At 42.5% G+C, this 13,725-nt stretch overlaps 1 protein-coding gene across 4 annotated transcripts in view; it reads right to left on the bottom strand.

Moving 5' to 3' along the window:
• Positions 1–8,208, bottom strand: part of FUT8 (fucosyltransferase 8) — a 130,321-nt gene extending 122,113 nt beyond the window's left edge. For 3 of the 4 annotated variants that reach the window (XM_068399509.1, XM_068399506.1, XM_068399505.1), the window contains exon 1: positions 7,639–7,908. The gene's annotated coding sequence lies outside the window, so the exon portion shown is untranslated. Of the gene's footprint in view, positions 1–7,638; positions 7,909–8,156 lie in introns of those variants that run through there. The other variant, XM_068399507.1, reaches the window with a different exon arrangement.
• Between the last annotated feature and the right edge of the window lie 5,517 nt (positions 8,209–13,725).

The raw sequence follows: 13,725 nt of genomic DNA on the forward strand, positions 1-13,725 counted from the left end.
TTGGGCACACAGAGAGATCTAAGAGCGATCAACTGAATAGAGACAATGTTCTCTCAGCACTTTTGTAGATACAGAATCTGCAGAATTATTACCTATCATTACCTATGCATGACACTGCAATATGTTGTACAGGAAAATCAAACAAGCATGTTAAATTCTGCTGATCTCTCTGTATCTTATACGTATGTCTAGCTCCTCGAGAGACCAACATTTCTTTGCTCTAGGTTGTACTGAATTCTGTAAGAGCGTTATCCATGGTAATCAAGTGGAGAAGGATAAAAGCTTTCTCACATGCATTCCAAGGGTCCTGCTGCCACTGAAGGAAAAAATTACATAAGAAGAAACCATCAACAGCCTGCTAAGGGACAACATCCCCTGCTCCCTAGGAAGTACACAAAGTCTATTCACATCTGCAGAGTCTGAAGATGTTGTCATAGGGTGTAATGTAAGCTGTTATATTACTCAAATTGCCATCGATCTTTACACCCTGGTAGGGCAAACTTAACAGTATTGATACTTAGTCCAGCACCACCTCACTGAAGTTAAAAGACAGCAAAAGCTGCAGAGAGAATGTCTAGCAGTTCAACCCAAAATCCAGAGCACTGACTAGGCATCTGCAATGAAGAACAACTCAAGGAAAACATCTTCCAATGCCACTGTGTCCTAAACAGTGGGACACATCACAAGAAAGGTGTAATTCATACTGTCCTAACTGCTGTAACTTGAAAACACCTCAAGCAATGGACAGATCAAAAAGATGTTGTACCATTTAAAAAAAAAATCCCAACAGAACTGTGAAACAGACTTAAACAGAAATGTGATTCTAACACACAAGTCAGAATTAACTTCCATAAAATATTCACAGCCATGTTCCACAGGCTTCTAAAAACAGTCTTTACCTTGCAGAATTAATAATGTCATGGTGATATTCATCGCTATTAACTGTTTCACAAAAGAAACTCTCTAATACTACAGAAAATTATTCACCTTACCACTATAAAGTTACGAAGCAAACATATAATGAAAGCGGATTCCTAAAAAGCATTTACGTTCAGAATTAATATTGCTACCATAAAACAACTGTAGCTGCAAAAACTTCACCAAATTCTAGAATGACCAACGCCTGCAGTGTTTCATTTTATTTTGAATGTATTACACCTGAAAATAAAAGATGTAAATTATGCTTTATTAATATCTAATATTTGATGGAAGTAAAATGGTTGATTCACTGGAAACTATGCTTTACCACAGAAATCACCACTTGTCTTAGGAAAGATCCCTAAAGACTACAGGTTAGCAAATACCCATAAAGGGGCAAAAACCTCAGAAAAGGGTCATTCAAAGACTTCCTCACATAGCACCTCATACTTGAATAACAATTTTTTTAAAAAAAAAGATCCCCAGCCTGTTATTTAACAGTAGCTCTTTGCTACAGGCAACTCTTCTGATTTGAAGACTTGCAGCCAAAAGTCTTCCACAGCAGTTACTGAGTTCCTTGTGTCTTAGGACTGCTTCTATTCTTTTATTTGTTCCCTGCCGCCACTCTGAAAATGCAGAGGGGTAGGGAAGGAGTGCAGAAAAGAACAGGAAGAAACAATAATCATGTGAGGGAACTAGCATATCAGGTATTTGGGGGGAAAAAAACCTCAGAATTGATTGCAACTGATTTAACAGATAGTCAGAAAATCACCACCTTGAAATGATGCATTATGAGCTACATAATATGAATTTACATACATATCATGACAAATGACCCGGAAAGATCACCTATTTTTAAGGCTGCCAGATACTTTCTTGTAGAAGATTCATTTTTCAGTTTCTTTTAAGTTGCCAAAGGCTTTCCAAGATGACCCATTCTGTGCCTGATGTCCATCTCAAAGCTGAGCTACTTCAATGTTTTCATTGTACACAAAACATTTTTTCACCTTTCCAAGGAAAGCTACAGAAAAATACAGTTTCACCCCATTGCAAAAGGCTATTTATTCTTTAAAATGTTTAATCACTTGTGCACTTTAAGCTCCACATGCATTTTCCTAAGAGACAGCAAAATGCATATCCTGATAAACAAATGATGTTTTTGTCAAGCTCAATGTAACATTACTGTTATTCATTTTGTTTTCATATGTTATAGCTGAGTTACCTACACATTCTGTCTGTACTGACTGCATTCCAGTATAAGGCTGCTGGAAGCTAAGCATCTGCAGTTACAGACTCACAGGATAATACAGGTTGGAAGGGACCTCCAGATGCCCCTAGTCCAACCTCTTGCTCAAAATAAAGTCAACTATGAGATCAGAACAGGTTACTCAGCTTTATCCAGTAGGATCTTTAAAACCTCTAAGACAGAGGCTGCACAGCTTCTCTAGGCAACCCCTTCCACAGCCTGACTGTGCTCATGGAGAGAAAGTTTTTCCTTATATCCAGTCTGAACCTTCTTTGTTTCAATTTACGACCACTGCCTCGTGTCCTCTCAACCACACGCCTCAGTAAAGAGCTTGACCCCATCTTCTCAGTGATCTCCTCAAAGACATCAGCAGGTTGCTGTTACATCCCCCTGAAGCCACCTCTTCTCCAGCTGAACAAACCCAGTTCTCTCAGCCTTTCCTCACAGAGCAAGTGCAGCAGCTCCCTAACCATCTTGGTAGCGCTCCACCAAATTCACTTCTGGTTATCAATGTCTTTCCTGTATTGAGAGTCTGAAAACTGGGCACACTACTCTAGATGTGGTCTAATGAGCACCAAGTAGAGAGGGATAATCACTTCCCTCCATCTACTGGCTATGTTTCTGTTAATACAGCCCGGGATGTTGTTGCCCTTCTTTTCTGCAGGGGCATGCTGCTGCTGGCCCATGTTCAGAGTGCTGTCCATCAGGACGCCAGGTTTCTCCAGCGGAGCTGCTTCCCAGCCAGCCAGTCCCCGGCCTGTATCACTGCAAGGTGCTTTTCCTTCCCAGGTGCAGGGCTTTGCATTTGTCCTTGTTGAATTTTGTAAGTCTCCAGATGGGCCTTGTGTCCACAGTGCCAAAGTCCCTCTGAATGGCAGCCCTGGCCTCATTAATATCAATTATTCCCCCCAATTTGGTTTCATAGGCAAGCACAAGAGGACACTCCATTACCTTCTCAGGTAATGGAGTACCTCACATGTTGCCATGTGGGGTACTGCAGGTACCCCTGCAGTACCTCACATGTTGCCAACCTCCATATATGACACATTAACCACTACTTTCTGAGTCCATCCATCCAACCAGCCTTTTACCCATCTAGTTCTCCATCAACTCAGACTGTTATGTCTAAATTTGGATACGAGAATATTGTTGGAGACAGAGTTGAAAGCCTTGCTAAAGTCAAGGTAAATGAAATCCAGGATTCAAACACTGAAAGAACACTGAGATAAACAATTTATTAATTAGAATCTCCCTGCACAGCAGTTCTGGATCTCAGATAAGAAGTCCTTTAGCAAGAAACAAACTGTTTACATGGGGAAAATAGGATTGTGATAAAAATTTCAGAATAGGGCAAAAAAGATTGAGACAGGAAGATATTCAAGCAGATATCACAGAAGGAATACACAGGAAAATCAGCATCCACCAGAACATGCTCATTCCCAGAGCCTGGAATAGAACCCAAGATTCCAGAGTTTTGTCACTACTTTGAAACTTAAAAATCTGGAAAACCATTCACAGACCATATCATTTGGATCACAGATGGATTACAAATTACTAGTATCACATTCTCCACTAGCTCATGTGGCAGAAGTCTCATGGCAAAATACACACATTTCAGCCTTTCTAAAGACTTATATGCTATAATGCAATCCCACATGATAGAAGGTTTCCTCCTGTCCCTCAGGGTTGCTGCCTTTTTTAATCTAGCATGTTGAACATTTTGTTTATATGAAAAGAAATTTATTTTTTTATTTAATAGATGAGTACCAAAAACCTAACCCTCAGTTTAAAAAAAAAAAAAATTCTAATCACATCACAAAAATTAAAGATCATTCGATCTTGTTCTCTGTGCCCTTGTGTGCAAGGTACTCTTGCTGTATTACTGAACAAGATGTTAAAAAAAAATTAAATAACAACACTATATAAGGACCTTGCCATATGCACTGCAAATGTTGGCAAGTGTGCAGTTAATAAGATAGGTATTGCAGGAAAAGAGATGGAATTAATACTGTCCTGGAAAATTTCATTTTCTTCTTGTTCCTTGCAAGCAAATCACCTTAAAAAAAAAAAAAAAACCACTTTCAATGGGCAACCCACTCTTCATCAAAATTTTGGACTTAGTATCTTGGAGTTTAAGTTGCAGCAGATCTAAGTATTTATACTTGCAGTCTAAATCAACAGACACCATACTACAAATTAAGCAGTGAGGTCTCTTCTAGCACATGCATTCATGGATCCCTGTTAATGGATCTATAAAAAAATAATGAAGAAAAGCCAGGTTATTGTTATTAAATTACATAGGAAGACAGACCTTTATGAAAAATATTTTAGAACATGCAAATCATTAAAACACTGATAAATTATTTTGAAAAATCATATCATAAAGGCCATAAATTGGACATTCAACACAAAAGGACATACAACACATCTCCAGAGACTTCTGTGAAAATATTACTAGTGAAACATGCAGACACTAGAGATTGAAGGTAATGAAACAGCTAAAGAGGAAATTAAGAAGGTACGGTATGAACAGCACATAACAAATAGTGAGGCCACATGTTATTCAATACCAAGAAAAAAGATTCAGCATTGCTCACTGAACACAATCTATGCCTTCTATGCTATATACTGAAAGAAACATTGTAGGGAAAAGTGTAACATTTAACCATATATTTACAGGCCAAATTATAGTTCTTACGAGAATCCCTAATTCTGGCATTTCATAATTTATGAGAGATTGATCTTGCAACTTCAAAGTTCTCTGAAGATAGTTTTTGTTGCATAATAGCAAAACATATGCGTGATTTCCACACACATCACTTCACTTGCAGATTATATTCATCATATAATAGATGCATATTCATGCAATCATACATAGCATGCATCATCTACATTTGTTTTCCTTATTGTATTAGAAGCATATTCTATGATCAAACAGCAAGCTTTTGAGTCTAGAAAAAAATTAAGTCACATTTTGCTTTGACACTAGCTCCCCCTCCAGACCAGCCTAAGATTATAGTAATCACTTATTTTAAATTCTGACTCTACAATGAGATTTAAATACTCAAGCCCAAATCTTCTTCATCTTTATCCCCTTAAATGTCAATGAACAGACTGATCAGATAATGTGTAACTAAAATTATAATTTATTATTTTTGACTGTACATAAATTCCAAGATTGAGAAAATTATTCAGTTCAGAACAGATCTGACAGCTAAAGCAGCAATTCTGTACAGCTACAGAGACACAGGAATGGACAAAAATACAATTTTTCAGATTAATCCTATGAATAATAGGATATAATACATAAACATTCCATTATACAATTAAGCCTCTGTTTGCAGTCCCAATAAAGTCATCATAAACCACAGATGCCAAAACAAAAGGAAGCCCCTATATGGTTTAGTACTACCTTTACTAATTCACTTAAGGTGAATTAGCTCCATTTCTACTCCAGCAAGCATAGCTAACATTTTTTTCTTGCTCTAATATTAGCTAGAATAATATCTTTTCAGTTGTTCAGCTAATGAAACTGCCAAAATTTTAAACAAACAAAGACATAAGAGTAGAAGAGAAAAAAAGCTACAATTTCCAATCTGACCCTCTGTATTTCCCAGTTGTCAAATGTCCTGGCAGCTACATCACTAAAAGAGTGAATTTGCATGATTCAACACTCCAGGGTGATTCCTACCCTTCCCTCATCACTGAACTGCTTGCTCAGAAAATATGAATAATTAATTATACTTTCAACACTGAAAAAAGGTTGTCTCATTATGTGTTATTGGGAAAATATGCAAACTTCGCACTATGCTAGTTTGCCACTTTAAGGTACATAGGAAAGTCTAACAAGTACCAATAAAAATCTGGCAGTAAGTATACCTGTAATAACCGGAAAAACAGACATTACTAGAAATGCATCAAAGCATAGTCACCAACTCCTAATAACTAGCTTTCTTTAATAATGGAAGGAACTGTAACAGAGCTTTCTGTGAAACCACCCCAAGCAGCAACAGCAGGAGCAGCAGCACAGGCAATGTTGGCCATTTATTTGCTTTTGCAGTTCAGACTTTTCTGAAGTTTTTGACAATTTACAGTTAAGAACTACTTAAAAAAAAAAAAAAAACCACAAACACACCTTTTAATGCCTAAACACTCTTTCTGAAGTATTTACTCCATTAGCTTGCAGTTAATGCCTAGCTATTAAAACACTGCATTTTGGGGTAGAAGGAGTACATATATATATATGTGTATAAATGTACACGTGTATACTGAAAACACACGTTTCAGCTGACGTGTATGTTTCAGTATACACACACACAAAAAAAGTGCTAAGTGCTAACATAAGATCACAGACAAAGTGAAGAATGTTCTAAACACACGGTTGTTTTCCACATCTACATGCACACAGCATGCAGATCACAGTGTGTTGATCACACTACACTACTGCATAGTATACCGTAAGTGCATTGAGGACACGAGGACAGGTGTGTCCTGTTCCTCAAGGAACTTAGTCTTTCAACAAGCAATTTGTCAGCTTATGTCTATGCCCATAGGCTTTTTGGTACAATCTGAACCACCGTATGATAGTCTCTACCTACTCCTGTACCCTCAATCACAAGCTTCTGAAACCAGAGGGTCACTGCCTGGTCTTTGGAGAGCATCTAGAACACCCTCGCACAAACGTGTGAAAGACCTGAGCATACATAAAGCATAAACTCGACTAGAGGAAAAATCGCCGAAGCCTTATCAGTAACAGAATCCAAGATCAAAGCTGTTCAATGTGCCGAAACACAGTAAAGGTCGCCGTGAAAAAAGCCCCAGGCAGCAACCGATGGCTCTGCACCCTTCTAAGACAAGCACTTCCTCGAGCTACCAGGCGGCCCTGGAGCTAAGTCCGTCCATAAAAAGCCCACGTTTCCCGTGTATTTCTCTCTGCCAAAACCAGGCGTCCCCTCGGGCGGCCGCAGCTCCTGGGACAAGGAGAGTTGGAGGCCGCCCCCGCGCCCTGCGGCTGCGGCGCACCAGACGGCGGCAGCCCCGCTCCCCTCCGCAGGAACCCCGCTGCCCGCGCCGCTCCCCGGGGCAACGCCGCCGCCCGGAGCTCGCACGCGCCTCCCTCCTGGGCCGGGCCCGGCCCCGCTGCCGCCGGTGATGCCGCAGCCGCCCGCCAAGCCCCGGCCTCCCCTTCCCCCGCCGGGCGCAGGGCCCCCGCCGCGCTCTCCGGCGGCTTCAGGCCCCATCAGCGCCCCTTAGGTGAGGGAAACCACGGGGACCCTGGCACACGGCGGGGAACCGGCCCCCTCCCCGCCACCATCACCCCGGCGGCGGCGGTTGCTGAGCAGCGCCGGAGTCCCAACAGCAGCGGCGCCAGGCCCGGAGGAGGGATGTGGAGCGCTGGCTGGAGCAGCCCGGTCTCGGCTCGGTACCCGCTTCCCCTCCGCCGCGGCTCCCGCTCAGCCCCCGCATCCCCTTACCCGAGTGCCGGCGCCGCTGGCGGGGCCCGCGCTGCCGTCGCCGAGGGTGCCGGGCGCGGGGAGACACCAGGGAGAGCGGAGGGGCGGCGCGGGCGGGGGGAAGGCGGGGGGACACCGCGGTGAGGAGACGGAAGCAGGAACCCGCCGCCGCTTAACGGAGCCGGCGGCGGACTGAGGAGACGGGGCGCGAGACGCGGACAGCGCGCGCGCCGAGGGCGGCGAGCGCCGCGCGAGCAGCTGACATCGAGGAGCGGCGTACGCCGGTCAGCGGACGGCGAGAGCAGCCCACGCAGCCAGCAACGGCGCGCGCGCCCCCGCGCGAGCACTAGGAAGAGCTCCGCCGCGGGCGCGCGCCTGCCGAGGGAAGGCAGCCTATGAGAGCGCGAGTCGGGCTCCTGATGCTGCTGGGGCGCTCTCGTCACGGCGCGCGGGAGCGCGCGGCCGCGCGCATGCGCGCCGAGGGACAGTTCCCCCACCCCCCACCCCCCTCCGCCGTATGCTGTGTACCCCCACCCTACCGGCCGGGCGGGAGCGGGTGCCCCGGGGTCTGCGGGACGGGGCCGGCATCCCCCCCGCTCTGCACGGTGGGGGCCGCGCGCACCGGGCGGGGGAGCCCGCCCCGCCCCGCCGCGCTTTCCCTGCCGGGCGCGGGGTCGCAGGGCGGCGGCGCGGCCCGCGGGGGTTCGGGACCGGCGGCGTTCGCCCGGCGACGGGCGTGTGCGGGGAGCAGCGCCTGGCTCCGCCGCCGCTGCCGTCCTTCTTCCTGGGAGGGAGCTCCGAGGAGATGAGGTGCTGGGAGGGGGGTTGCAGGGCAGTCCGTGACTGCCGTTCAGGCCCTCCGGGGGGACATCGCTCCGCCAGGGTCGGATTTAGCTCCGGGGCCCGGGTCCCAGTTGGCGGGCAGGGCCGGTCGCAGTCGCCTGTCGGTGCCCGCCGAGAGCCGGAGGAGCTCGCAGGCGCTGCCCGGAGCCCCCGGCAGGGCTGGTCACTGCAACAGTCAGGTCCCCGCCGGCAGTGCTGTTGCATCTTGCCCGAGGAAGAACCTCAGTATGGTTTGTTTCGTTCTTTTAATGTAATGATCCCTACACTGGACAGAAATCTCACCAGATTTTGTGATAAGAGATTAAAAGAAGCGCTCTGTGTCTGCTGGGTGAGAGCAGGGCTTGGGGGAGGCCTGCTCTGTGTGAGCACCCCCAACTCATCAGACTGCTACTTCAGCACGTATGACTTGTTCTGCTGCTGTGGCTGATCAAAATGCTTCCTGAAAATGCACATAAATGCAAGTGAGCTCAGGTGGATGCAGAAATTCACGGCATTTATTGTAATTATAATTTCCTAAGCATTCCCATGGGAAAGCTATACACGTTTTCAAAGATTGTAACGTGCACTGGGAATGTTTCAGTGTTCTTGGGAGATGAAATGGCAGAGATAGGAAGGTAGCATGTGGAGTGGGAATCACAGTAGGAGTATGTTTCGGTACCTTATGATTTGTGTAAAAGCCAGAGCTGGTAGGGATGGATGAGACCCCCTCCCAGTCTCAGAAGAGCTGTCCTGCATATCGGTGCTCTATCGTGTATTTGTTCACACTTGTCTTCAGTGTGTGAAGAAGAATTAAAATATTCTGTGCCCATAGCAACCTTCCAGAGAGATCTGGAAATGCAAAAATAATGAATATATCTGTTTTCCCTAAGGTTTTAATTCCTAACTGACAACAGTAGAGATTAGTTCAGAAATTGAAATTGTAAGCAGATTGCCAATGGCTGTCAAGTATTGAGTTGCTGCTGCTAGCCAGTTGTTATAATTACTATTATAATTACTATTATATTGTGGTCATGCCTGCAAACTTAGTCAAGGATTTGGATTCCAAAACCCATTGGGTTAGGTATAATGTTTATACGGGTAAAAGAACAAAATAGTTGTTGTTTCAAAAGAGCTTAGAGACGTTTTCAATTTGTGATATAAATCCACTAGTTGCTAAAGGCATGCGTAAGAAAAAAGTAAGCTAAACTAAATCATCATTAATAACCTTAAGCTTGCTATCCTATCATCCCTTCATGGGTAAAAAACAAAACAAAACAAAAAAAAACATTTGAAAAGTCTAAATATATGCAAAAAAGCCAAAAGTGTAGGCAGTGCAGGTAAGGGAAGGAAGCCCCCATCCCTGGAAACATTCAAGATCAGGTTACACAGGGCTTTGAGCAACCTGATCTAGTTGAAGATGAACTAGATGACCTTTAAAGGTCCCTTCCAACCCAAACCATTCTATGATTCTAAGTTGTATCAAGATGATCCAGAAACTAAGGCACAGCTTGCCAAATGACACATTCAACTAACTGCATGTTGCCTTTGCTTGGAGGATCTCACCTAAAGAAAGATTCTGAAAGAAAATAAATTTGTCCAGGGAGACATCTGAAAACTGGAGAGCTTCTGATAGGTCTTCCCTGTGTAGTGGGAAAATACTCTTTTGTAGACATAAAGCTGGCTACTAACCCACAAAATATTACAGTACTTTCAATGCAAATAGTTCTGAGATACAATGTCCACAAACTAGACGAAAATCAGGGCTAAAATAAATGGGCTATTTCATGAATATGCTTGTGGTGATTTCAGTTGTACTTACTATGGTGCGAAATTAAATGCATTTCAAGTGATTTCTTAATGCAATGAGGATACTACTGCTGGTTTATTTGCTTTCAAGTCCATGATACTCTGTGCTATAGGCATATTACCTTAAACCAAAGAAAACTATATAGTACTAGAATTAACCCAGTATCCACTGGAGATACTGTTGAATGAGGTGTGATCAATCTGCACATAACTTGTACAGTTATGAGTTATTTTTATTTGTATTATAGTTCTAACCATGCTATAGCAGCTACTGCTATCGGCCTCATTTTTATTTTGAGGAATTGGTGACCTGAGCAGTGCTAAGCCATGCCATAATGGGAGAAAGAAAATTAAATGATTAGTGAGAGAGATGAAAAGCTACTGAGGGGAGTGCTCTTATAGAGCGCAAACTTTTTACAAATGCTAAATGCAGCAGGTACGTACATTTTGAAGTACCTTTCCCAAACCAGACTACGAGACCAGTAGCTAATTTTTTTTTCACCACAAAAAGCTCATTGTTAAATGTAAAACCTCACTTGTGACTCTAACAACAACTCCTTCATCAGGTGACGAAGGGTCACAGCCTTGGTTTGTGGATGCTATGAAACCCTTGAGAAAGGAAACTTACACTAGAACATGGAACACTTCTCCACTCCTATGATTAGGTAACAAATTATGTTAAACAATTCTGCAGTTTTAAGGTGGAGGCTTCTAGTTCTAGTTGTCCAGTGTACATTTTCTAGTGCTTAATCTCACAACCCTAATGAGTCGCTTTTAACTGATACAGACTCAAAATCTGCTGGAATCAGGTAATTCTTTCCATTTGGCAAGAAGTTGGAAGCACTTTTACATAGCAGGTGGAATCTCAGCAGGGCAACTCTAGTTTCACTTTGATGAGACATCTTGCCACCTGTCTCAGAAGTTACTCTGAGTAGCAACTTGAGTTAAAATGAAATGTAAAGATGTTTTAACTTTGCCCCCCAAATACATGAACACATACTGGAATCCACATTTAACCCTCACAGGATACAAAATTCTACTTTTGTGAACTGTTTCTTTCTCTATGCAATGTTAGCCGTCTCCTGTTCTTCACTAGCTCCAAACCCCAGCATCATAAAGCAGTCTTTATGGATACCATCAACTCCTATAAAAATACCTGACTTCTTAAATCCTTATCCCTTTGAGTTGTACGATGGCCTCAAAAACTTTAGAAGCAAATTCAGTTTTTAGCTGTCATAGCAATAGAAGTAAACTTGAAAGGAAGAATCACCAGAGTTGGAAAGCATTTAAAAAAATACTTCTGGAACTGGTTTGGGGATTTTTATTAAGCATTAGTTTTGGTTTTTGGTCACCTTAGGTTTTCTGAACACTTTTTTTTTATTGCATTTTAACTGTATCTTGCAAATACTTCACTTATAAGGATCTCCAGTTCTGCAAGTGACACCAGAGTTAAACCACACACTCATCTGAATTCCTCCATATGCAGCTTGGGGGTGCAGACCGGCTTACTTCATGCCAGCTATTCTATATTATCTATTGCAGACCACTGTAAAACAGTAGAACTCAAGTACCACCAAAACCTAAATCAGAACAGGAGAGGCTTACAGGCATGTTTTTCTGTACTGGCTACGAAGAATAATACAGTTTCTAGCATAATTTATCCAAGCTTTATTTTCTCATATAAAGTAGGAATAAGGCATGGGTAGGAACAGCTCTAGATCCAGTATATTTAAGAAACAAATGTAGAAATTACATTTGAAAAAAATGGAACTGAGGTGGGAGGGCATTATGTCTTTGTCTCTATTACATAAAGACTGCCTATATTGGGGAGGAAGATGAGTTGGGAAAGAATATAGACATCTAAATCTGTTCATTTATCTTCCATTTAGAAGTCAACTTGTTATGGGTACACAGACACTGCACCAGTCAGGAAGGCTGTATGCTTTTATCTGCAGATATGCAAACCAGAACATGTGAATTAAAGAAAACATATCACTAGGATTAAAGGAAAATCAAGCCACGATCAGCAGTGAGATTACAGAAACTGCCAATGTTAAATACAACTTTTCAAAAAATGCCTAAAAATATTATCAATCATTTAATACAAAAAATTTTTTTTAAATTCTAAAGAATGTTTTAAAGGGTCCATCAAATATTTTCTAGCCCTCAGAATTTTTCCTGCTTTTTCCACTGGTTTGAAATCTGATCTTGCACTTGTTAAGTGTCAGTTTCAGGTAAAACAGAATTTCAAATAATTGAAAAAACCACGAGTTAGTAATGTTATAAGAAATTTTTAAAAACATTTTAACTGAGACTTAGGTCTATGTGCATGAAAGGATATCACCAAAACCTGTATTTTTCATTTTCCAGGAAATGCCAGCAGGTACAGCCAGTCATTGTAAGTGCAGTACAAGGTAATGTTTTCTCCTCCGTGGAAAAAAAAACAAAAACAAAAGCAAAACCAATTTGAATTACTGAGACATATTGCTGTTACAAGATGTAAGATAGTGCTTCAGCATAACATACAGAAGTACTTGCAGTTGCAGAGCAACTCAATCTGTCCCATTTATCAAAACACTTTCAGTTTCCAGCTTAAAGCAGGTGAAACCATAACAAATATTGCACAAGGACTGTTTATGTGTATCCAAAGCATTTGAATCAAGTGTTTATATAAACCACTGTAAACTTATTCTTTCTTTACACTTCCACTTCTATAACGCTTCACTTTGAATTCTGACAGGGTTTGATGTGGCACACCATTTTGTTTCTGTCCACACACTGGTTTTATAGCAAGCAAAGACTTAAAGGTCAAAAGGAGCAAAGTGCAAACACTATTAAAGTGAGCTGGGCAGGTCACATAATCAAAAAAATCACATTGTGGATGTTCAATAAACGTCAGAGATGCCTGTGGTTATATGGAAAATATTGCTGCACAGTGCTATCTCTTCTGGGTGAACGAAGCAGGGACAGCTTCACTATCACAGCAGCACTCAGTGCATCTCAGCAGAACAGAGGTGATGCATTCATCATATTGGAAAGACAGTACTGTAAATGCAAAGACAAAAGGAGCTCATCCATGTATATTTTTTAAAATTGAGCCACAAGTAGTACAACTGTGTAAACACAATCATTTGTCCCTGCAGATGAGTAAATAAAATACAAATTATCCAAAAAGTGTGTTTTGGATCATCCAAACCTATGCACAGTAAAAACTGCTTCAAGATTAAAATCCAACAATGCAATTTGCATTACAAGCTGGGCTAGCAGCAGCCACCTGAAGTTGGCCCAGCACTTCCCACTTTAAGATCCCATTTCAGTTGCTTATAGCAGAAATACTTTATTTCATAAACTGTTGGCCATTTGGACCAGCATTTTCAAAGCTCTGTCCCTTTTCATTCAAGTGCCTCAAGTGCCTTGGAGTAAGCGTTTCAAATGTGTCAGGATTACTCTGGTGATAAGAATGTGCCTTTAGCTTTTCCT

This window comes from Nyctibius grandis, chromosome 4 (genome assembly GCF_013368605.1).
Source record: "Nyctibius grandis isolate bNycGra1 chromosome 4, bNycGra1.pri, whole genome shotgun sequence".
Lineage (NCBI taxonomy): Eukaryota > Metazoa > Chordata > Aves > Nyctibiiformes > Nyctibiidae > Nyctibius > Nyctibius grandis.